At 46.1% G+C, this 26,967-nt stretch overlaps 1 long non-coding RNA gene across 1 annotated transcript; it reads left to right on the forward strand.

The window, feature by feature from the left end:
- The first annotated feature begins 1,003 nt into the window (after window positions 1-1,003).
- Window positions 1,004-12,029, forward strand: LOC126533935 (uncharacterized). The gene is made up of 4 exons (XR_011895524.1): window positions 1,004-1,440; window positions 7,249-7,446; window positions 8,735-8,926; window positions 11,812-12,029. It is a non-coding gene; the product is annotated as an uncharacterized lncRNA (long non-coding RNA).
- The last annotated feature ends 14,938 nt before the right edge of the window (window positions 12,030-26,967 follow it).

The raw sequence follows: 26,967 nt of genomic DNA on the forward strand, positions 1-26,967 counted from the left end.
GCTGCGCGCTTTGTAAACTTGTCTGACAGTGCGTGTATTCGACTTGTCTCGTTGTAGGGTCCGATGTACGACTTTATAAAAGTCAATGCACCTGTGGCGCCAAGTGTTTATAAGAGCAATAAACCCACAATGTTCCGGAACTGAAATTCTAAACCACGACTTTTGGAAATGTCAATGCACCTTTCGCATCAAAAAATTTATGAGAATTTTATGCCCATAAAGATTCGAAATTCGAAACCATGCGCTCCGTAGATTCCACGGCCTCCACGAGATGCCGCGACGAACCCGCTCGCCATCAGAATGCCCTGGAAGCTTTGTGCTTGGATTGGGCTCCTTGCGTTATTTGAATCCAGTTGCATGGGCGTTGCCACAAAATCCAACCCGATTTCGCAATGTTCGCGCTGATGTGCCTTTTTGAGCGTGAAAAAGACATTCTGGACAAAATCAAGAATGATTTCCGGTGCCGGGATGTATTTTGGTTGGCTGTGCATGGCAGGTCGAAAAACTTTCAGAGGGGGCTGAAGCTCCACTAGACTACCCCCCCCCCCCCCCCCCCACAGATGGCTGCGCCCCTGCGTGGTTGCAAGCGGTTATACACACATTAGGAATTTCCCATCAAGCGGATGGGAAAGAAGGTGGTCGGGCACATCTACGGCGTCCTAATTCATGTCCGCAAGTATCGAGCGGCCAGCTATACTGCTAGTAAGACATAACATTAGAGCCTCATACAACGTGGTGTCCGTTGTTCGAGTATATTCACCTTTCTCTCGCAGTACCGATATTCAAGTGGGGCAAAAGGTGAAAGTCCCATCATCACTCAGAGGACGTGGCGATTTCACGTCTGTAGTTTTCTGTGGGTGACTATTGCTAGACTTTCATAATCATTCTTCCATACTTTCTGCTCGACGTTTTTGCTCATATTTCCTTAACGTACGTCTATTTTAGATATTCCATTGCTTCAACAACAGGATAGAACTCATTCTTGTTAAGCAGCCATTGTATGCTTGTAGTCATTTCTCAGTCAAAAGAGGAATGAAGCCTTTGGTTGCAAATGGTAGGAAATGGCAAGGTGATAAAAGAAAGCCTGTCAGCGTCGCGTTCCCTTTTCTCCGGGTTTTGAGCTGTCCTTCCTACATGGTTCATCGGCCACTTGCATATTCCTGCACCCGCGTTCACATGCATAGCATGTTCTCGTTTTTTTTTTTCGTTGATATGAATTCCGCATGTCTGGCAAATAAGTTTTTATAAGTCAGTCCAGTGGAGTGTCACTGGCTTGTACTAAAAGGCTGCCGATGCCTGCCTTCTGGGAGAAAAGGCTCTGCAGTGCATTCTTTAAATGCAGCCGTCAAACCATGGCTTCCATTTTCATGAAACGAACGTGGAAACCGTGCGGTTAGAAGATGGGTCTATTTCTGCTGGCTATACTCATTACCACCGCAGGTAAGTTAAAGCGTTATAACATTCAGCGCTGCAGCGTAAAGAGGTCGTTTCACTTTTTTTTCTAACGCTCGAGGCATTGTTTCAATTTGTATTTCTCTGTTTTACGCAGCCTGGCAAGGGCACCAGTGTTCGTGATCGCTTGTCGGTAAAAGTGCGAGAGCATGCTCATCTAGAACAAGTATTCTCGAGGGCTCCCCGATTGTGAAGTGCACAGTTCGAGGTTTATGTAAACCTGGCTCGAAACGTATTTGACACATATTCCAAAAGTAGTCAGTGAGAGCTTCCGACAACCATGAGAAGAAATTTATGCACTCTGTGCGTTCTACCTTGAGATTGAAACTTTTAGGGTCAACAAAAATTATTCGGACGGTAAGAAACGCGAAATATGTGCATGTAGGGGCAATTGCTTCGTAGCACCTTCTGTGAAAGGGACCCGAACGCAAGTTATTTCAGGCACATTTTTATGCGAGTGTATTGCGGTGGCTCTTTTGCAGAACACATTAGTGCGAGAAACTAGGGCGCTATCTTCAGTACGGCTTGCTTTTGTAATTAACACCAAGAGAGAGAGAGGGACAAAGACGCGGGTTTTTTCCTCTTTTGGCGTTCATGCTTATGTCCACAAGTGCGCTGCGTTCGTCAAGGCGATGACCAACCAATAACCTACCGATATCTGCTCATTAACTTCTTTAAATTTTATTACGACGCTGCATTCAAATTTGCAATGCATTGGACAACTGAACACAAGGGCAGCACATTTTCGAGCGCAGCTCCTAGGCACCCGTTGCTGCGGACAGCGTCGGCGTAACCGAGCGAAAGAGCCCAGCTAAAGATGAAAGAGCGAACGCGGAGCGCAGCGGCTGATGAAAGGCGGTAAGAGCGAAGAGAACGCGAGGAGGAAAGCGGAGGAGAAGAGTATGGCGAAAGCGGGAGAAGAAAAGCGTAGTGCGGAGCAAGAGGGGCTTTGTGGCGACGATGGCTACGAGATGGCGCCAGAATAGGGCGCGTCGTCCAGGATATCTGTCTGCGGCGGCTGCTGTGCATCGCGCCCCCGCGTCACTGCGTCTGGTGATCTTCGGATTAGCGAGGTAATCACGCTAGACTACGCTCCGTTTGCAACTTGCCGCACGAGATAGATTTTCCCCGCCATCCAATATATCGCGAAATGAAAACACGTATACAGCAGCGCTCAAATTTTGCATTAGTGGGTATCGTAAGTGTCGGCGAATCATTACAGGTTGCTTGAACTACTATGTACGCTTCTATGAGAATTCCTGCATCTCTATGTCGGACACCTTCGTTTAAGCCAAAAAAACATCCAATGGTATATAACTGCCGAAACGAGGTAGAAAAATGAAATACATTTATTCTTAACCCTGAGGTTGCAATTCACTCTTCTGATGAGGAACTGGTACATTTCAACGCCCAAAACCACTGTATCTAGCACCGTATCTAAGAACCGTATCTAGGTGGCAGCAACCGAATTACTAGAACAGATAAATATAGGATGTTTGTAAAAGGTGCAGTACACTAGGCGTTTTCGCCTACAAGAAACGTCGCTGAAATGACGATGTTTCAGTCGCCCCAGGCCGCTTCATTTCCGTGCCCGACAATAGCGTTCATGGTAGGAGACGCGTTTTGAAATGAACTTTTGCTGCACACTGCTGCAGTAGAAGGTAGCTTTGAAGGCGTCGATAGGGATTTCGGTGCAACGACAAAACCCCACTCATTAAGAGGGTGTCACACGGAACAGCAGGCATGAAGGAAGAAAGCCTCACCCGGCTAGTGGAATCCTTCGCTATAGGTCACATTACATACGTTGCTGCTTTCCTCAACTGGAGGAAGTGCCAGCGAAACAAGATCAATGCGCTCATACGCAAAGCGTACAAGGCTGCACTCGGACTTCTCGACTGCAAGTTTTCGTCGAAGTCCTGGTCCTGGGAGTGCATAACACCCTGGAGAAAATCGCCAAGGCGCAGAGGACCGCTCAGCTCGCGCGGCTATCGGAAATAAGAAAGGGCAAACAAGTGCTGCGTGACTTAGGCCTGGAGCCAAAGGAAAGGGGACCCGAAAATACAGAAGTACCTGTACCGGGCGCAATTAGTAGACGGCTACGGGTATGTCCGGTGCCAAGAAACATGAACCCTGAGCTCAGAGCGGCGGGCGGCGAAGGCCAAGGCGCCCATCGATCTCGATGCCAAAGACAGGGGTGCCGTGTTTGTGGACGCGGAAGAGTATCCACATGACATAAAGGCATTCGCCGCTGCAGTCGTTGGGGCATCGACCGGTGCAACGAGAACAGCGGCGAGTGTGCGGACTCGAGGGACGCATCGAGCCGAGGAGGTGGCCATTGCCCTGGCCATTGCCCTGGTCCTAGAATCACAGAGCAGAGTCGTGCACTCGCCTACCCTGAGTGCACGACTCTGTTCTGTGATTCTAGGACGGCAGTGAAAAATTACGCCAGAGCAAGGGTGTGTGGTGAAGCCACGCGTCTGTTGCGTGTGGTCGATCTCGCGAGTGAAAACCGGTGTGTGGTGATAAAGTGGTTTCCGGCCCAGATGGGCAGTGATGTGTCGGATCGCGGCAACGCAAACCACAACGAGACGGCGAACGCGGCGGCGCGAGGACTAACCAACCGTGCCGCTGCTACTGCGGTCGACCCGTCGTGGTGGTGGGAAATCAAGGACAAAATGACTTCTTACAGCGAAATTGTGAAGTAGTACAGACTAGAGCGAAGGATTATGCCGCCACCTCATCCGGGCTTGACCCATAAGGAGGCGGTTTTATATCGACAACTCCAAACGGAGTCGTTATTCACCCCGGTGCTGATGAGGCACGTGTGTCCAAGTGTTTATGAAAGTGACCTGTGGTGTGTGCCGAAAGGAAAGAGCCACTGCAGCTCACATGCTTTGGGACTGTGCTAAGAATCCGCACGAAGCTGCAACGATAACGATCCCGCCGCGGCTCGAGGCCGCAACGAGGTGCTTCGATCAAGATGTCCAAGCCCAGGCCGTCCGGCAGATGTCGGCGGCCCTCGAAAGGCAACGACCGAGCGAAACCGGAGGGAGGCTGCCGCCCCAAAAGATGGGCAGGCGCGGCCGACCAAAGGAAGTAGTGCGGCCGCGGCCGAAATAGAGGTGCCACACGCCGCGAAGACGTGATAACCGCGTCACGGAAACACCTCCTTAACAGGGGAAGGCTAACCGTTCTGCAGCCATTCGTAACAATGTTTCTTCACTCACTCGTCTTATATGGATGACCAGCGAGAAGATGTTGCATATATTCGTAAAAATAGGCATGAAGTGTGGCCACAACGATTCGCCCTAAGGAACCCGAAAGCTGAATATTATCGACAATCGAAAAGCAGCAGTGAAATACATATCTATACATATATATACATATACATCTATGCATATTATACATATGATATATATATATATATATATATATATATATATATATATATATATATAGCGAATTAAAAATCTACATTTATAAATTCTTATCTGACTTAATTCTCCTCTTAGATCTTATACCAGTGGAAAATAAGGGTCACAGCAAGTTTTCGTCCTAAATACGGCGCGTGCGACTCTCTTCTATTAATTCACAACAATTTGCAGCAATAAAAAAGACTAGATAATTCAGACAGAGGGGAAGGAAAGATGTTCCATCAGTAACTGAGACGTGAAACGATAAAGCGTTTGGGGAATGCGGGTTCTCGGGTTCGGCAGGACCCCTGAAGAGTGACACCGCGATCACGTATACAGGCAAATTTTACTCTTTTTTTCTCGCATAGCCAACTTGAAAGCTGGGCGTTCGGAAGGCGCGGGCCAGACCCCGGACCGTGCCGCGAATAGCGGGCGCTAGACCGTCCATCAGCCGGCAGTCATGGCGAAAATCACGGCGAAAGCCCAGACCACTAAATAACACCGAGAATCCCGCGACGGCTGATTTTTTTTTTTTTTTTTTTTTAAGCATCAGTGCGCGCGTTCCCGTCTCCTTGTCACCGGCGCGCGCGACGTGACGCTGGTGGTTTCTGTGCTTGCGTGTGCACGCGTCAGTGCCTGTGTCTCTACAACGCCCGCGACGGTTGAAAAACACTGTTGAACTGATTCCCGCAAAAGGTGCCCAGCCGAAATGTATCGGGGTTCAGTTCGGATTTGGGTGCAAATTCATTCATAACTAGTGCTTCGGCTCGGGTTGAATCGGTTGAATCGGTTTGAATCGGTTCACACCGGTTCATAACAGTTCGGAATTAAGGAGACATACATTTTTCGGGAAAACAATGTTTTCCGGCCTCAATCGCGAATTGATTTGCGCGAAAGTTTGCTTAATTCTACTCCTACAAGACGCCGGCCAATGCACTTCGATCGCTTATTCATTGCGAGGATCTCGAATCTGGCAGCCTTGATGTCATTACGTAGCATGCGCGGTTTATGAGGCAGGTACCTGCTCTCCTAAAAGATCACGTGTTAAGTGACGCCATCGGGATAAAAGGGTATTCCAGATCCTCCCACCATGGTTCTGAGTTGCACTGGCGGGGTTACTCTTAGGGCTACATCTAGTAAACATTAATACGCAAGTTAGGGGACGAATTGAGAGCCCTTGTCGTAACACAAGTGGTAGTGCGACGCACGTGCAGTACGTAGGTTGTGGGTACCGCTCGCAGTGGCGACAAGTTATTTTTTCGTTGACTTTCATTTCCCTATTCTTCATTATTTTCTACATTCCAATTACGACCTCACTTAATTTCCCCGTCGCTTTCCTTGGATTCATTGCCTGTTAGCTTTATGTGGTCATGGAGCCCCTGGGTTCCCCTTCTTCTCATGGACATGATTAACAAAATCGAGCCCTTCACTTCTTCTTTTCACGTTGCATTACTGTAGCTTACAATGAAACAAGATAGGTTATGCTCACGTTATTGTGCATGGTTTTAAAGCTACCCCAAAGATCGGGTCGAAACCAGGTGAAGTTTTCTAGTGCTTCTATGAACTGTACAAATATATTCGGGTGTCCTGTTGGTTCTCGCGTTGGCTTACTAATGTTTTTAACTTTTATTAATGGCTTGCCCTTACACTTACAGAACCAAAGGTTTTATTGGTTGCTGACAACCTAATATTGTTCAAAAAGATTGGAATTGTACTTGAGTGTCGGCTACTGCACGGCAACATTCTCTCATTCGTGCATTTCAATGACGTCCGCCCAATGTAAAGCTTGATTGTTTAATATTCGACTGTTATGTTTCTTGCGGAAAACTACAGTGAGTTTATCACGTACGGAATCTTAGCGTTGAAGTCAACTGTAACATTATTTTCATTTGCAAGTGTCACACGTTGCTAATCTAACACTAAGAGGTATTGGTCTAATTTCAGAGATAACAATAAAGGAGATTTCATACATTCCAATAACCTAAGGTCATCTGTTGCGCTCTTACGCAGTCGCGTCCACAGTTCGCATCTGCTGGTGTGAAACTTGCTGTCTCTTGCATTTGATAACCTAACTGAAAAGGTGTAAAGAAGCTTGGCACGTACTGTACGATAGGTATAATAAGCGCCCACATTTTTACAGTTACAGTTGTATTTTCTCGCGTTATGACCTGGAAGAAAGTGTCCGAGAGAAGGCTAGTGTGTGACAAAACTTTTTCCGCCACGGTGCACGGGTTACGCTTGATGGTGGATCATTTTTTGTCATCAATGGGTTTTCATGCTCCACGTGACAAAACCCGCAAGTGTATACATACACTCTATCCAGGTTTGATATAGCCGGGAAAAAATGTGGTTTGAATCCTGCCTTAAGAACTCTTTCTTGCAGAACATATTAACGGCTTTTGCACACGTCATGATCATCGCATCATCGCACATAACAAAAGTGAATGGAGGTGCCTCCATCGAGAGGAAATAAAGGTGCGCTTCAACCCACACAGTCTGACCTGCGAATACTACCTCGCACGTTGCCACCGCAGCGGAAATTCCTTCAATACTATCAACGAGTGTTACGAAGAATGTGAAGGTAAGGAAACATCAAGGCGACCAGATGGCGCTCGCCTCCACGTGTCCGCGGCCGCAGTGCGGGGTAAAGAGAGAAAAAGGACCGTAAAGACGAGAAGACGCGCCGCGATCTTTTGTATACATTTAACATCGACCGAGCAGCCCAAGCAGGACTCTGAGCTTTGCTATCACAGTCAGTGCTTAGCCCTTACGGCGAAACTGCCACTTTTTTAGATAAATATATCAATAAAATTATCCGACGGCCGGATACGAACAGCGATAGTTTAGTCCAGAAGCCCATATTTTAACCACCATGCGCCCGGTACTTCCCCCCCTCCCCCCGCCCAAGAAAAGCAGCGTGCCTCTTAATGACATTGCAGTTTTGGCATGTCAAACGTTGGAAATTATTTAAAATTAACTAACGCGTTATCATACACATCAAAGTGTGGGCCAATTCCCAAAATAGTGCAGTCTAAAAAATGTGGGCCGACCCCGAAGGTAGTGCAGTCCACAAATTTAGGACTCCAACGCTCCTACGCTCCAATGCTCCGACACTCCACGCGCTCCCCACGCGAGGAGTGAAGGGATCGAATGCCGTACGCAGAAACTCCACCCCTACCGGTTCTCCAACTCGTCCAGAAAGACTTCCGTCTTTCGCCGAGTTCAACCGGAAGTTTAATCAGCTTCCTACTTTTGTCATTTTCAATGCTTCGTCCTTCGGATAAAACCACCTTTTTTTTTTCTGCGCTTAAAGACACGTTGACAACATGAGCTTTCTTAACCTAAAGAGCTAGTAGGCCGGAATTTTTTGTCAAAATTCAGCACAAATTATTTGACTTTCAAAAGCGTTCGTCACATAACAAAAATAATGACCGCTGTTGAAGGGGCCATAAAAAGTTATACGTAGAAATACATTCGAGCATTTTTAAATGTACATTTTAAGGATTTCCTTCCCATACAAATATCAACACCGTAACACGCCAACAACGCATTATTTTCCGGGTAGCGGACGATCAATCTGTCATGTTAAAACTCTGAAACCTTGAGCCAGCCTTCATGCCCAGGCAAATTGCAACTGTATTTCAACATCACCAGCCGTATAGGTTCTACCTATGCATGGAACCGGGATTCATGCTTTTGCCGAGCTCTAACTCATCTCGTTCGAATGCTTTAGCTAAGGTGCAATTCCGGTCCCTTCGATCGAGCAAGTCTAAATGTTATACATCGAACCCAAGCAGCATTTTCTCTGGCCGTCTGTGTTCTCTCTCCGTTGTTACCTACTTAGCATCCTTATAATGGCTCTTTTTCAGAGTTCGTTAAAAACCCGTGTGTGCTGCCTATCAAAGCAATAAAGGAAGAAGGGTTTGTCTACAGTGACACAGCTGAATTCCGTTATGGTTACCACCAAGAAACGAATAAATGCGTCAGGTTCCTGTGGTCAATGTCTCATGGAAACAATAACAGCTTCAGGTCACGCAAACAATGTCTGGAAACCTGCGCACGTGAGTGGCTATATCAACAGCTTCTCGCGGGTTAATCTTTTTAATGCGAGTTTGCCTTTATATTTCTGCGACCATGGTTTGTGTGGCGTACAATAGGGGACATGGCGAATTTGACAAGCGTGCTTCCACATGTTTCGTAACAAGTCCATAAGATGGCGACCCTTACATGTTAATTAAATATGTTAGGGCGTCAGTGAAAATACTTTTGTCACCCTCCCATGCGTTCCTCTTTTCATCTGAGGTTTCCGAATGCGGGCCCCAAGCGCGACGTCAGCCATTGTGGTCAGGACAACAAAAGTATGCGGAAGACCCTACCGACGAAATTTCGCATGTCTTCGCATCCAAAAGCGCTTTCTTTTTCTTTTTTCAAGTTGTTGTATTTGTGAACCACCTCCGTGATTTTCTGCAAAGTATTTTTTAACGAGACTTCCCCAACCGTTTTCGGGTACCGATGGTTAAAGCCGGTCGCGTTCGGCGGCGAAATCAGCATTATAGGATAATAAAAGAAATAATTACATTTCTTTCTCTTTCATATACAAAGACCAGCCAGAAAGAAACCCTGCATCGGAGTGAATTTTTTTTCTCTGAAACGTAATCATTTGTGATTACAATATCAATGTTACTTTGTGTATACAACACTTTAATAGACAACAACATCACCGTGCGGCTTCTTTTTCTTTGTTTTTTGCTTACATTTCATAATTTCTGTTTCTCACGTCGCGTTTTACTGACTCCAAGTTAGAGGTCAGCCACGAGTTGTTACTGCTGCGGCTGCGAAAGCTGACGTCATAGCCGAACAACGTAGCCTGCGTAGGAGCACCACCGAAGCTGCCGTATAACCAAGGCGTCAGTAATGAATCATCGCTCAGAAAAATCTAGGAAAATAAAAAGATCCCTAATACTTCCCGCAAGCGGGTGTGAGAACACGATCACACTTTCGCTATCTCTGATGTATCGGTCATAGCTCTGATGCATTGGTCACGCTGGCGTACCTCTGTGGAAATGTCTGTAGCTCATCGTAAGTGCTGACTTGAAATAGCGTAGAAAAGCCACTACGAGGAAATGTGAAGAGCGCATGAACACGTAGTCATGGTGCTCTTGACGTTCACGCGTTATTCTAGTTCGCGCTACACTAGCATTTCACGATCGAATACCGACAAGTAACCCTGGTTGCCGACACACGTGCTGTCTCAGTCGGAGACGAATACAAGATTGGTACGGTGGGCGCGAAAGGCTCATAACCTCGACTGGAGAGTTCTCAGCGCTAATGTAAGTCGTAGTGCACTAGATACTTGCATGTATTGAAGTTCCCAGTGAAAGTTGGAAGTCAGCAGATGCGGTAACAAATGTTAGCCGACATATCCAATTGCTTCAGTTTCCGCGGTACCATATTACTCCTCGAACTTTTTACTGTCAGACGACAAATTAACATATGTGAGTCCTAGAGCAAAAAAAAAGGCTACGCTAGAACTTCGTGACTGTAGGCGCGACTTCAGACAAGACTTTAGGAAAATGTAAAATTTACGCGCATCTCCGCCACGTCCTTACTGCTTAAAATGCATATGAACAAATCTAACCCAGAATAATGGAATGGCGAATGAAAATCGCCAAGCAAGATACTCGACGTTTAAACCAGTTTTCTCGCAATGTCATAGTCTAGATCGACCTGGCCAGTACGAGTGATGGTATTCAGAAAACGAAGTCGCTTGAACGCGATAGCGTTAAGGGCCCCGCGTCGCAGAAAATACGGTATCGGCGTCCGGCACTGGCATCCCTGTCAGCGAAACTTCCCGCGTTAATTTACGTATGTGTATATGTCACGCCTTGCTACATGGCATGCGGTAAATGCGGGTTATATTGCCACACCACAACATCACCAAACAAACGTTTTGAAAGAAAACAGCGACAGCGCAAGCCTTTTGTGTTAAAGCTTCTCAGACTGAAATATTAAAAGTGCGAAACAATACCAGCAACCTGAAAATTATGTAATTTTCCAGCGCGGCTGTGCACTGTCTCCGTGATCGGCTATCTCAAGAGGTCGCCTTTCTGCCGTCTCACCTTCGTGCATGGCGTTCGCCGCCAGCGTTTCCCGGTAAATATTACGGTTACATAAGCTGATAAGGGATGGTCATTAAGGGTTACGGACTGGATTCCAAGGGAAGGGAAGCATAGCAGGGGTGGCAGAAAGTTAGGTGGGCGGATCAGATTAAGAAGTTTGTAGGGACAACATGGCCACAATTAGTACATGACCGAGATAGTTGGAGAAGTATGGGAGAGGCCTTTGCCCTGCAGTGGGCGTAACCAGGCTGATGATGATGATGACATGAGCTGCAGTTTCAGGGAAGGGTTAGAAGCAGTCGGGAATATGAGTGCTATTGCGCTCCACTCTTCAACAAGAAGCTTAAGCGTCCTCCAATTTTCTTTTCTTCATTTTTGAGGGTTTCGCGTTTAAAATTCAGCCTTGCACGTGGGTCTTAGCGGGTCGGTTACCACACTCTTTTAGCGCCGAAAAGTACGACCTCTAGCCTTCATACACTGTCGCGAAGGTAGAGTGCGTTTCGTTTCTACAAACGAAACCATGTTGTTATTATCTAGCTTTCGAAGGTAAACAAGACACCGAGTTCATGTAGCATTATTCCAAAATATGTGGAAGCCATTAACTAAACCTTTATGGTTTATTCTTTCATTCGTACGTTCAACAGCTGCAAAATCTCGTTAGTACGGGAAAACCACCTCACAGTTCGATAAGCTTGATTCATACAAAAAGCAAACTAATTTATTCAAGGTAAGCCCGCAAAGGTCGACCATGAAAAAATGTCATGCGTTTTCGCTTTGTCGCATTCTCCTATACTGCCTTCATGCTTTGATTTTTCCGTTTTTTCTAGCGAAGTCATCATGCTTATTTCCAACCGAGTACCATGGCTGGAGAATTTTTCCTTCATACTTTTACGATCCTCGTCACGACACTTGTAACAGAACGACCACCTTCCTCAGGAATTTTCAATATTGGCCGAAAGCGAACAGATTTTTTACTTCAGATAGTTGCCAGAAAGAATGCATGCCCGATCTTTCCGCAATCCTTCAGTACGCCTACAGCTACGTATAATAAATGCATATTTAGTAACTTGGAGGCCTTTGTCAAATTACTGAAACTGTGACATAGAAAAGCACAAACATGGATACGCAGAGCATGCCACTGTTTGCTCGTTAACGAAGAGCACACTTGTCGTAAGCAGTCTGATAACAAGCTGAATTTATTCCTCTTTCTATTTGCCTCTTAAACGCTGCATTCCAATGTATATTTAAAGATGTATTTACCAGCTTTAGCGCTTGAGGTAACCGCAGCAAACATTCAGCTCACGAGGCAGTTTAACCACGTATTGAGCCTGACCGTTTTCCTTCTCCAACTGTGGAATAGTTCCAGAGGCTGATTCTGTCAACCAGTAGACAGAAATGGATAGGAATAATCGTTGGAAAAACACCTAACTGTCCCGCAGGGGCGTTTGCGGCAGCAGGCGTTTGGTGTGTTGCGACACCACGTACCCGAGCACACGAGGGTTGGCCCCTCCCGCGTGTAGCCGTGCGCGGCTTAGCCGTGTGTGGGGAAAGTGGAATCCTAAGGGTTAAGCCGATACCGCATGTTGGGACCATTAAGGTTGAGGCAACACACATCTTTGGCCTTTGATTCACATAGACGGCACCTCCAGGCTGACCCACCTGGGTGAAATTGGCAATTGCCTTTTCCTGTCCTCCTCTCCGATCTTCATCTTTTTCTCCCGCCTTTTTCATATTGCTACGGAAGAGCATTTGCGGTGATAAAGAGGCGAGCAGGGTGAAGACGACGACGACGATTGGAGGCTAGCGCGGGCTGTTGCCTCTTGGCCAAGTGCGGCGTATTACCTTGTGAATATACTTGTATATAGCTTTTCGTCGGCGTCTTCCTGCGTAAGATATCTGGTGGAGGTGGACGTTCTCTGTACCTCGTCACGGGGCTTCGCAGTGGACGGTACGTCGAGCCTTCCTTCATGGCTCCCGGCGACGACAACTCGACTCCGCCGGCTCCGACACGTGCTGCCACTTCGACGACCTACATCACTCTCCCCGCTCCACGTGATCCTGGCGTATTCTCGGGCAAAGATGGGGAAGACGTCGAGGACTAGATCAGCCTGTATGAACACGTCAGCCGCAATAAACGGTGGGACCCTACTATCATGCTCGCCAACGTAGTCTTTTACCTCGGTGGCACACCTCGAGTTTGGTTTCGGACGCACGAAGATGAGCTCACCAGTTGGGATTCGCTTAAGCAAAAGCTCCGATACTTGTTCGGCAACCCTTACGGTCACCAACTTGCCGCGCAGAAGGCGCTTTCCGGCCGTGTGCAGACGTCAACAGAGCCCTACGTCACGTACATTCAGGACGTCTTGGCTCTGTGCAGAGCCATTCATCATTCATCAACACCTAACAAATTCAAATTTGAATTCACTACAGTCTATAAGGGACAGTGAATACTAAGGGTTTCAGAGAGAGACAGAAGTAAAGGAAGTCAATTCTCTACCCTATGCAGGGAAAAGAGACTTAGGCGATAAAAAAAATGGAAGGACAGAAAAAAACTGAGGGTGACGCTTGAATCGGATGCATATAAAAATATTTAGTCGCTCATTAAAGGTCAGCCGACTCCAGGAACTGCAGTAATGCACATATCGTTTTCTAGGCTCGTGACGTATGTTACCACAGCCCAATACTTTTTGATCGAATATGGCAGCGCGCTTCGAAACAAGGACGTAACACACAGTGCACAACCATAGAATGAACCATGGTTGTTCATTCAGTGTAACTTCCTTGTTTCGATGTGCGCTGCCATATTCCACCATCATTAACAAACGAGCCCACCATTACGTCTTTAGCACGTAGTCTTGACAACGTGAATGATCTGGAATCCAAATGATCCGACATGGTGCAAAGTAGAAAGCACTGGTCAGCATTGCTGACACAGACGCAGAGAAGACGTTCGGTAGATTCTTCAGTCACGCAATTGTAACAGGAACGTGCGCCGTTCATTCCACTGAGGCACGAACAGATCTTTCTGAATACTCCACGAGGGCACAAGCGACGCAATATGTTGCATCGCAGCGGGAGAGGCCATGTGGCAGCTGGAGCTGCACGGAAGGGTCCAGAATTCGTTGATGATAGTTGAAAAGATTGGGTATGCTTCAATCAGCTAGAGTTGTGTCAAAAATACTAGCTTCGTATTTTTTTTTTTTTTTTTTATTGCAAAGCCCGTTATAGAAGGAGGTATCTGAACCCGGCAATCACTGAAAAACAATGTTGTGGCCCTTTTTGAAAGCCAAATGGCGAGCCTTCCGGATCTTGGGCACTAACTGGCCGTAGATGCCGTGCCGTAGGCTTCACAGCAATCTCTGAAGGGATGGCTTGAAATCACAAGAAAAAATTGTCGATTTAGTCGGTGGTTCGTCAGTTACGTAGTTGTTTCCCGTAAGAAGAGGGAGCTGAGTCGATGTCGTCATGTGGGACATTATCAACTTGAGCGTTAATAATTAAACCGAGATGATAAGGCGGCCGAGCAGCTCGCAGATGAAACGGAGTCCGTTAGTGTAAACGTTGAAGCAATCGTCGTGCTCCTCTTGCAGCAAAGGTAAGCACAGCTGCCTCAAAGCCAAGGCAGACAACGGGGCCTGGGATGGTGGGACTTACAAGAGGTTCCGCGAAAAACATAGTGATGGTGACATCGGTCCTGCCTCTGAAAAAATGTCGTATTGACCTGCAATTACACGAGGAAATTCTGCACGTCGTCCTTGTGCTGGCAAAAAACACCACGAGAGCATAGATTGCCCCCCTTTCGCAAGATGCCAGTGCAAACCGCTGCAGTCTAAATGCTAGCCCCCTACCTGTATCCTTTATCAGTTTTCTAACGTTCTTTAGCGGGGAAGCTGTTCACCACAAAATAAAGTACAGACCGCCTACAGGAACGGACGCCGAAGCCTAAGAAATGGAGCGTGTAAGTCTAAAGGAGATGAAAGAAGAAGTGCAGCGAAAATACCTGCTCTATTTAATGTGGAAATATCAAAAGATAAATGGGGACAAAATTTACGATAACTTTCAAACTGCTACTAAGCGATCTCCGGAACGAAGACGACGATGTTCGGCTAGTGCGGGCTTTCCACCAACTGTACTATCTGTGTACATGTATGTACATATCCTGTTTAAAAACGTGAATGCACTTCTCCTCACCTTCCGCCTCCGTCACAGTTTGGTAGAGGTGCTGCATATACCCCGACGCACAATTCAGCACCGCAGTGGTAGTCCTTTGAGGCTTACTACAATAAGTGAGGCGACACATGCCGGGTTAGTGCTGGCACCCGTCAATAATCGAGGTTTATTTCCACCCGCGAGGTAAAGTACCCATATTAATAAAAACGGTATGAAAGTGGAAGAAAAGCCCGCATGCGATGACTGGCGGCATTCAAACTGACCACTTTCACATGGCCCGTGCGTTCTTTAGGCAAATGAGCCATGGTGGCGCCTATTTTTCTATAACTGTTGAGTGTTTCATTTGATGCATCAAATCAAGCTTCAGAAGTGTTGGCTATTGCTGCTGACACCCGTGGCAGCGTACGTGTAACATTATTTGAAGCGAAAAATTGCGTTTTAACCGCACGCCTACTGTAGGATGAACCTGAAGTGATGCTGTGTTCTTGCGGTCGGGGTGAAGCTGCATTATTAATAATTTCCTCGTGCTTGCGTGAATGGATTATTTGGTATGTAACCTTGAACCCTGTATGTTGTATGATAGAACCATTCAAGAGATAAGGAGTAGCCGGCGCCTTAAATTGTGCGCCAACCATCTCCTTATATTATGTCAATAAAAAAAAGTGTTTCCTCTATTGGGGTTGCTCAACGTGCGCCTATCCTCTACCTTCAAAAACAGCAAAAAACACCAAAGAGATGTGCAACGCAATGCCCTTTTTTTTTTTTTTTTTGCTCAGCAAATAATGCAGCTGCTTCATAGGGTTTTCCGATGTCGTAACCATAGAAGAATTTATACAGCTGAAGCCAGATGGCGCCATTAGCCTGATTCACACCTGAGTCTATTGGTGGCCTTTGGGGCGGCTGAAATGCCGCCCGGGTGGCGCATTTCATAAACTGTAAACTTTATGCTGTTAACACCCTACGCATGAATAGGTACAGATACCGACACAAGACTACTTTAAGGACAAATGACTTCCAGCCTAGCGTGAACGAGAGCTCGCTTTCACTACGAGACGCCATCTGCTTCAGGGGCCGTTACCAACGACGTTCTTTCTCCTTTCAAGCATGGGGAATGGGCTAAAAACGTTGTCCCCTATGACAATCAAAAAATCGAAGACGGCATCGATCGCAACTGTAAATTCCGAAGCCATCCGCATAAAGTACAACATTAACAGTGAGCTATGCCAATTTGGGGAGCGCCCTCTGTACTCGTGAACAAACCGCAACATGAAGGCTGCCCCGACCCGAACCAGACCGGCCATGAAACGGGAAGAGCAGGGCCTTCAATACAAGGCACGCTCCAAGACACTTAGCGCGATAAGCGCAGAGGGGAAAAAAAGCTCTTGTTCTCTGTTGGACCAAGGAGTTCGGCTCGATAAGACACCAATACAAGGAAACAAGAAATGAAATTGAGTTCATACTTTCTGCCGATCCCAGCATAGTGCAGGATGTAGAAGTAATAGGTAGGGTAAAGTGTAGTGATCATAGCTTAGTGAGAGCCAGGATTCACCTCAATTTGAAGAGAGAAAGAGCAAAATTGGTCAACAAAAAACAGGTCAACTTAGAGGCAGTAAAGGTAAAAGCAGACTAATTTAGGCTGGTACTCCCAAACAAATACACAGCCTTAGAACAGAGAGATGATGATGATGATGACATAGAGGTAATGAATGAAAGCGTAACGAGGCTGGCTTCAGAGGCAGCAATGGAAGTGGGAGGCAAGGCACCAAGGCAACCAGTTAGCAAGCTCTCCCAACAAAGGACCTAATAAAGAAACGACAAAGAATAAAACTGTCCAACTCAAAAGATAAGATAGAGTTCGCGGAACTGTCAAAACTCATCAATAAGGTGAAAATAAGTGATATTCGAAACTATAACGTGAGAAAGAGTGAAGAGGCCGTAAAAAGTGGACGCAGTCTGAAATCAGTGAGAAAAAAACTTGGCATAGGACAAACCAAGATGTATGCACTAAACGATAAGCAGGGTATTATCATCAGCAATCTCGAAGATACAGTAAAAGCACCGGAATAATTCTATACTGCCCTTTACAGTACCCAAACGACTCAGGAGCACTCTATTCGAAACAATAATGAGGAGTATACAGAAACTCCTGCTATAACTAGAGATGAGGTCAGAAAGGCCTTGCAAGGCATGAAAGGGGGAGGGGGAAAAGCGGCAGGAGAGAATGGAATAACAGCCGATTTTGTCAACGATGTAGGAGACACAATGCTAGGAAAACTGGTGGCTCTCTATACACAGTGTGTATCGACTGCAAGGGTATCAGAAAATTGGAAGAATGCAAACATTATACTAATCCACAAAACAGGCGACGTTAAAGAACTAAAAAATTATAGGCCCATTAGCTTACTACCAGTATTATATAAAATATTTGCCAAGATAATCTCCAATAGCAGAAGGACAACACTGGAGTTTAGTGAACCAAGGGAGCAGGCTGGCTACAAGAAAGGTTACTCTACAATGGATCACATGCATGTCATTAACCAGGTTATCGAGAAATCCGCAGAGAATAATAAGCCTCTCTATATGGCTTTCGTAGAAAACGAAAAAACATTTGATTCTGTAGAGATACCAGCAGTCATAGAGGCATTGCGTAATCAAGGAGTACAGACCGCTTACGTAAATACCGAGGACATATCTACACAGATTCCCCAGCCACCTTAATTCTACACAAGAAAAGTAGGAAGATACCAATAAAGAAAGGAGTCAGACAAGGAGACACAATCTCTCCAATGCTATTCGCTGCGTGCTTAGAAGAAGTATTCAAGCTATTAAACTGGGAAGGCTTAGGAGTAAAGGTCGACGGCGAATACCTCAACAACCTTCGGTTTGCCGATGACATTGTTCTATTCAGCAACAATGCAGACGAGATGCAAGAAATGATTGAGGTCCTTAACGTAGAGAGTGTAAGAGTGGGGCTGAAGATTAATCTGCAGAAGACAAAGATAATGATAAATAACCTGGCAAGGGAACAAGAGTTCAAGATCGCAAGTCAGCCTCTAGAGTCTGTGGAGGAATACGTTTACCTAGGTCATAACCACAGGGAACCCGGACCACGACAAGAAAATTCACAGAACAAAAATGGGTTGGATCGCATACGGAAGACCTAGTGAGCTGCTAACTGGGAGCTTACCGTTATCATTGAAAAGGAAAGTATAAAATCAGTGCGTTTTACCGGTGCTGACATGCTGCGCAGAGACTTGGAGGCTGACAAAGAAGCTTCAGAACAAGTTAAGGAGCGCGCAAAGAGCGATGGAACGAAGAATACTCAGCATAACTTTAATATACAGAAAGAAAGCGGTTTGGATCAGACAGCAAACGGGTATAGACGATATTCTAATAGACATTAAGAGCGAAAAAAAGGCGCTGGGCAGGTCATATAATGCGCAGACTAGATAACCGTTGGAGCATTAGGGTGACAGAATGGATACCAAGAGAGGGGAAGCGCAGTAGAGGATGGCAGAAGACTAGATGGTGCGACAAAATTAAGAAATTTGCGGGCGCTAGTTGGAATCGGTTGGCACAGGACAGCGGTAATTGGAGATCGCAGGGAGAGGCCTTCATTCTGCAGTGGACATAAATATGATGATGATGATGATGAATACAAGTAAAACAGGCCTTATGGTATTTCTTTTCCCTTACGGAACTTCATGGCCATGCTTCTTGCCTGCAAAAGGCTGGGTAAATAAAGCAGGTAAACACTAATTGTGTGTGTGCGGGGCGAGAGGGGGGGACGCTGTTTAGCGAAAAGAAAACAGAATAAGAACACGCCAGCACCCGAAGAATGCGCGTCTAATCTTCACCTCGCGCCAATGGTTCCTAGTGCAGCGTGATAGTTTATAATGTAAGCGATAACCTGAAGGATGCAACACTATCGCAATATTTCTGAGCCTCTCTCGCAACTTTTATCACCGGGAAACTATGCCATAAAATTAATCCGTAATTTTCTTTTCCCATACCCAATCTCATCGCACAGGTTACAAGCACAGCGCAAGCCGATCCTACTTTTCTCGTCGAGATTGGTGAGAAGAAATATGCCCTTGTCTGAATCCAGGCACATTCATTTGCACACCCGCGGTAGCCCGTGGCCAACGTTGCCATTCAATGCCAACGCCTTCCGAACTATGTCCTTCGTCAGCGGTCTGACTAGCCCAATATCCGCTACATTCTTGTGCCGCACCAAATACACATTACACACATCACGTGCGAGGCTCCAATGAGGCAGCTCCGACGCCCAATTTCGGCATACGGTAACATGTGAAATTACTTTGAATGAGAACAAACGATCAGGGGCACTTAGTCTGCATAAATTAAGTAACCAGGGTTGCTCATGCTCTCATTTTTAAGGGCATAGTCTCGTTTTTCACACTTTTCCATGTCGGATACTCTTTGTAAAGTATTATGAAATCGACAGAGGTACCGTGACCAAAAAAAAAAAAACGGAGTAAGCAATGGAACACCTCACTCGGCGACGTGCTAAGCAAAGACATGCTCACACCATCAAAGTCGCTATTTCAAGGAGTGCGCTTTCCTGCTACAGGCGCGCAGTACTGTCGACCAGATGGCAATGATTTTCATCAAATGGCCCCCGCCGCCCTCTCAAAACTCTTCGCTAAGCAGCAAAGAGTGGTTTGCTTCTCGGGGAGCCTTCTCAACGTAAGCTCCAATTTTAGTCTAGATTACTTTTTTTTTTCCAAACGGCGACCACGTGAGTCCTTGACGAAGGAGGACTAGTATAACCTTGACAGCTGAGTTACTCCAGTTTCACGAACGTGGACAAAAGAATCACGTCGATCAATATGGAAATTTCCGTCTGGCTGATCTGGGCTTTTCGTAGCGGTCTTTTCATTTGCTTCATGTTTACTTTCGTAGTTGTGCAATTAGAAGACTGCAACTATCTTTGCTGTTGTAAAATAAGTAAGCGTTGCAACATAAGACGACAGGGACTCCTTGCGAGAAAGGCCGGCGCCGACTCATTCAAGTTACGGGCGTCTTTATTTTTCAGTGAGCCCCTATATGTAATGTCTTCTCTTCCCGATGTCGATTCTATAGAGCGCCTTCTCGCCAGACACCTTGTGTTTCGGCAAGTTTTCTCCCGCTGCATGCCGCACCTTTACTTCCACTCTCACCATCTCGTGCACTAACGAGCGCAGCGCTTGTCTTGTTTTAATCTGACACTCGAACATTACAAGTTTTGGCTGCACCCGCTCGTCTCGCGCGAAAAGCAGAACTATTCTTAAGCAGCCATTAACAACCTGTCGACTCCCCGAAAGACGGCATTCTTAAAAACGCGGCAGCGACGTGGACCAAGACTGTTCGTACACTCTGGCCGCGTTAAGATTACCAGAGGCCAAAACACATCAACTTGTCTTCATTAGATGTCCGCAATATTACACTCACTCAGATGCCAAACCTATGATGATGCTCGCAAGGTAAAAAGAATAGTTCCACGCAGCAGCCAGCCCGCAATTTAGAGCCACATAGCTGACGTGCTGTGAGACGAATAATTATCCGTTCTTATATGCAAGTATCTCCCATCGCCTCGCGAATGCCAGTACCAGTGATTTTCTTCCACAATGCGTTCAATTCTAACCTTTGTAGTTATGGTTGCGGTGACGATGTTATCATGATGTCGGTGCTGGTAGTTCTAATGGTGACTGCTACTCGATTTTCCCATCGCCTAGTTCCCCTTTGTCTAGACATTTGCTCGAACAGGGAATCCACAGCTTTGGTCCTATCCAGCCACTAGTATGTGTGCACTCACTTCTCCGCCAAAAGACGCACGAAGTCTAACGCCAAATGTTACAAAATGGATAGGTTACAAAAACATCTTGTCAACCTCGGCATGAAGTTCCCTTTTCTCCCGTGTGTATACTGTCCTTCCAGCTAGTTCATATATCAGCCCTTTGCATATAAATGCGTCCATGATCATACGAGGGGTTCTAGCTCATTGTCCCAATGTTCAGAATGAGGACACGACAGTCAATCACATTTCACAGATGCTACAACAGAAGCCGGTGTCATAGACCTTGTGCATGAAGGCCGAGGACATGTGACTTCAGCAAAAGTAAAGAAAGGCCACTAAATTCCACTGTTTAAATACAGCTGCAGAAAAACGCTTCTCATTTGGAGAAAAACAACATGGAACGCATGAAGAATGAAATGTGTTTCTTTCTTCTGATTATACTTTTTACTGCCACAGGTGAGTTAAAGCGTTTAAATATTCAGCACCGCAGCGTAAAGACGTCAGCGCTCTATGTCCTCTAAACCACAAAACAATATTTTCATTTAAATGTTCTAAATTGCTCGATCATCTCGCAAAGAAGCAAGTGTACATTATGCGCAGTCAGCTTCTGGAAACTCTGTGAAATCACGTATATCTGGCCCAAGTAATCCCAGAGTACCCGGGTCGTGAGAAGCGAATTTCAGGTGAACTCGAGAGTTTGGTGGCTCACGTGGCCCGTACTATCAAGTCAGGACCGGCAATCATCAAAAAGTGCGCAATCAATGCATTCTACCAGTAGCGATGTTTGTTGTTAAAACGTGAAGGAAAACAAAGACCCAACTCTAAGGATGAAAGCATGCATAAGAAGCAGGAATCAGGCGTTATAGATTATAGACAGGAAATTGTGGTAGCTTAAGCAAGCATTATAGCCGAATTAGGAGAAAAGGAAGTAGTTGGACGGATCGCGTCACTTGCAGAGCAGATAACGAGATGCCTATTACAATGAGGAGTACTGGAGAGGTAGGTTTTGTATGACGTTCCTAAGTGACGCGAATTCGTGCTCACCACCAGAACGCCATAGACATTTATACACCGTGCGGGCCTAGCTTATAAAACAACATAAACTGATCATAAGAAAAAGCTGCATTACTTAATTGAATTTAATCCCACGACAAAATCTTTCTTGCGTCAACGCGTATAACGTTAATCTGAGGACGCTTGGCCACTGGGGCTCCCGAGCACTCAACTCCTGCACATGCGTTTTGTGGACCAGCTGGCACCTATTGTGTCGACGGAGCAGACGGTGCATTCACAGCGTCCCCTTTACTTTGCGTCGACAGCTGTCTGGCCCAGTAAGCTGGGCCAATCCCGAAGACTGTGTAACCAAAGTTGGTGACTTGGTGTGCTGATCCAGACACCAGTGCAAGAAGGTGCAAGAAATCCTAAAGGATTTTGATGACCATTCGTAAGGCGGTCTAGTTTTGGAGCCGATGTAACGTCACTGAACTTACGCACATTAGCCAACTGCGTTGAGCAAATGAGTACCCCGCAGCATATCTCAACGGGTCTTCCAAGAATATATCTTTGAAAATCACCCTCAAATGTTAGAGCAGAATTTGTTTTCGCTTTTCCTCGATACTATACAGGTCCCGTGTGCGTGACGTGGAGATTCCGTGGATCTCTGGCAACCTATGCTCACCTGTCCCGCCTTTTATATTCGCCTGAAATAGAACACGTAATAGAACCAACCTTACGGCAGCATGCGGGAAAATGTGCGTAAATATGCAATCATGGCTCACTCAGCTGGGTCGAAATCTTTCTTTTGACCTTTCCTATCAATATAGCAGCGTTTTGCATGCACAACGAAACATTACGTTCTCGCCTGCACTATGTGAACTACACAAGTATGTCGGCGCAGGACGCCGCACGGTACTGTTTATATTGCGTGCACTTTGCTGCCCGTTTAACCGAGTTCAAATGTGCCTCTTCAGGGTCATGTTTTGCGGTGAACGAGTACACTCCATGTACGTTATAAAGTGAGAGCTGCTACTTCTGGGTTCACTTTCTCAGTTTATTTTTTCATTAACCTGTCTCCAATTTGCGCGCTTCCGTAGAATTGATTTTCTATATTTCGCGTCCCAGTACTTCGAGCTATTATTTTCCTGTCACTTTGCAATCTGCTCGCCTTCCAGTTAATTCAGATGGTATGAAAGGAATGTCAGCTGGCAGGGTAAAAAAAAACGCCCCAGAAAGAAACTGGTGCCCGGGCTGGGCTGAATTTCTCCTCAACTGTGATGCTGTCTTTCTGAGAAACCTGAATGCATTTCCTTCGTAGCTTTGTAGCGATACTTTTGGGTGGATGATAATGTTCCCGAGTGTGGTCGATGACCATTACCTTTGCAATGAGCGGATAAGGTGTTACCCTGGTCTGAATAGAAAAATAAAAGTAATAGAAAAGAAATTACAAGACTAAATGCATGAACGTAGCGCGCACTGTCACGTCACCTATTCATTGCTCACAGCAGGGCCTGTTGGCGCAATAGCGTCGCCCACTCGGCGAGGCGTCGCTTAGTCACTGCCGTTGCCAGGTCCCCGGTGCCCTCCCCCTCTGTACGAAAACCTAGCATGGTCCGGAGCCTTGCCTCCTCCTGCAAGTGTGCTCTCAGACTTACACATCGCCTGACGATGTCTTCTGCGTCCTCATCTGCCTTGCCACATGCACTACACAGTGTGCATTCGACAATGGTGTCGAAGGGAGTGCAGTAAGTTAGAGTGTTAAGGGCTAATTAACTAATCTAATTATGGGGTTTTACGTGCCAAAACCACTTTCTGATTATGAAGCACGCCGTAGCGGAGGACTCCAGAAATTTCCACCACCCGGGGTTCTTTAACGTGCACCTAAATCTAAGTACACGGGTATTTTCGCATTTCGCCCCCATCCAAATGCCGCCGCCGTGGCCGGGATTCGATCCCGCGACCTCGTGCTCAGCAGCCTAACACCGTAGCCACTGAGCAACCACGGCGGGTAGTGTTGAGGGCTCTTGCCCACTCCTCGGTCAACAGGCTGCTACCGACACTGTTGTCCCATATTGGCTCCGGGCAGATGTCTGTCTTCCAGGCTCTGTGTTGCTGTAGCGTGGACTTTAAATCCCGAGTTAGGCGTCGTGTCGCCGTTTCCTGTTGGCGTACATGTTGGTCCACCGTTCTGGCCCATTTTTGCGCATTGTTCGCTCGCATGCGGTCGCCAGAAAAGCCGAATTTCTGGCGCAGGCGTTGAAGGCGTTTTCGAAGGCGCTCACGTTCCATGAAACTTACTCCACGTGGCGGATTTCCGCACGACTAGTTCGAAAAGAGAGCCTGTTAAGGCGTTCATTGCTGGCAATAAACGCAAACGAATGCTTTTCTTCTTGAATTGCTGCAGCCCCATCTTTGCACTCGTTGGTATAACTTGGCTAACGTAGCTGAATTTATTAACTGCATGAACTGCTGCCAGAAAGTAAAAAAAAAGAATGTCTAACAGCAAGGAAATGTAGCCTTTAGTGCAGTCCCCTTTTAAAGCATCTTTGCTAAATGTTTTCTCTCATCAAGCTTTAACATTTTGCCAAGAAGCAGGTATGTAAAGACAGAGCCACTCTACAGCACTGCAGAAAATGCTAGCTCACAAAACTCGCACATAGCAGCTGTGTTACAACAAAATAACAGCAAAAAAATTGCTCTTGCGGTGTTTAACAGCACTAGCTTCCGCGTTATTTCCATGCTTATTATTAAAACGCGAAGTATAAAAACGCAGCTTCCATTCAAATATCAATTCGCACTTCTTGTTCAAGTGCTTCCACGATTGCAAAGAAAGTATAAACATCTCTCAGACCATAATTGCAAATTATATATAATACAGTAAGCACGCGAAGTTCTCTACACAGGACAAGAACGTTACAGGTGCTCGCAACTCCGCCAAGGAGTGCCTCGGCTGTATACATGACGAGGATTCCGGAAACCAGCAAGACAAGCGCACTAACATATGTAACAATGGGAGCACTGAGCTTCTTAGCCTACATTGTGTATAAATTTATCGCATCTAAGGCGCTGTAAACGGTGGCGTCACAACTGCACACTGAGAAGCCAAGCGACCACTCACTCACCCGGATCCAAAATGTGGTAAAAAATTGGCAGTCGTCGCCTTAAGGGCAAAACACTGACTGCGACGGCAAGACTTGGCGTCGCGCTTGAAATTCCCGTAGGGTGCTGTTAACTATATGTTGGTCCACACTAGCGCTGATGCCACATACGCCAGTGCGCCAAAATTTCTGACACCCTTGAAAAGTTTTAGTTCGTCATGCAAGGCACGTAATGACGTCACATAGGCGCCCCTGCGCTGCCCGCAAACAGCCGCACCAGTAAAATTACATCGCATTCAGGTTTAGGCACTGATCTTGTTTGCACGTTTATTATTTAATGATCTGAGAAGAGCTGAGATAAAAGGCATGCGTTCTGTATGTCACGTTTCCCGACATTTGCTTGCGGGCTGCCATTCTCAGAATTCCGAGGAATAATTTAGTCTAGAACATGAGACCTGACATGAACAACATGGCTGATTGAATACGGTAGCAATATAATCTGCAAATAGGGCATGGATAAACCTATAGCACACATATAGCTAAATATATGTGGAGTTGCACGGCGATGCCCACGATGACGGCGCAAATTGGAGTGTCAATATCAATGCTATCACAACGAAACCTGCAAAGCCAGTAAGGCCATTATACAGACGCAGATGCTAAATTGTAGAGAGGGCCACGTTTGTTATTTTGGTGACTCGTCGTGCTTGTGGCCCGAAGTCACGAAACGAGTCCGGCCAGCGCAGTGTCCATCGGTATTCCACTTTTGTTCTTCATCATCACTGCTTTTTTCCCCGCATACCTCTTTCATTACAGGTAACTGTCCAGAACAAGTTATAGCTCAGGTCGACCATTCAGCCTTTGGATCAAAGAGCTTTCTCCGAGTCATTCTTCATCTCGATCTCACTTCGGTATCATTAACTTATTTATCACTTCATTTCTTCCACTTCGTCACGTGTGCTGATGGGCACGTATTATGCCCTGAATATTCGAGAAATACTGCTTCTCATCTTCTAGAACAGATTTGCTAAAACACGGTGTCTTTGTACGTTTGACATCGCAAACAGAGCCCTCAATCTTTTCGGACTAAAGGGTACCAGTTCGACAGCGTATAACTTAGGGCACGAGGTTGTTACGCGAAGGTTCCCAAATTATTTAAGTTACAGAGAACAAGTTGTCTATGTCAGCAAACAGACACGAAGTTGACACTTTGCTGTACGCCACTTCATAATATCAGCAGAATCTTCTTTTATAAAGTCTGCGACGTCTCTTATTTTTGCCTGCCGAGAAAGTTTACGTTAATATAGCTGGTCAAGTTTTTTTTTTTTTTTTGCCCGCATTGAATGTATTAGCAGTACCGCCGCTTTCGCATCTTTCTGACATCACTTATCTGAAGCTTCTCTGTAATCCAAATGGCAGCGTATAAGTTACTTTCTTAGGGCTGAGAAACAGACGTTGAGGTTAAGTAAGCGCCGAGTTTCCACGCCGTTTGAATGTAGCGCTACATTTCTAGGAATTTTGTTTTTTGAGCGCTTTAAGTGACACTCAAATCGTGTTACAACGCAAAGCTTTACCGTATCTGTCAAATGGCAAAGAAATGAAACTGAGTAACGACAATTAAAAAGCAGCTGTCGTGTTTGAAATGACCTTACACAATTTCTCCAACAATGACACCAAGAGAAAAACTTCGCGAATAGATCTGTAGGTTCTCGGATTCTTGACAGCTCAGTTATTTCGAAGCTGCAAAGGTATGAAAGCTTGGTTCTCCGCGCTTTCGCGGTTTCACTGAAGAATTCCTTTGTCATTTGTGTGTGGCAACACCGAATAGCATGTGATCGACTTTCGTAGTTTACAGTCCACTCACTTCTTGCGAAACTGTAACGCAGTAATGGAGCGTTCACAGCGACACTAAAGTAAAA

This window comes from Dermacentor andersoni, chromosome 7 (genome assembly GCF_023375885.2).
Source record: "Dermacentor andersoni chromosome 7, qqDerAnde1_hic_scaffold, whole genome shotgun sequence".
Lineage (NCBI taxonomy): Eukaryota > Metazoa > Arthropoda > Arachnida > Ixodida > Ixodidae > Dermacentor > Dermacentor andersoni.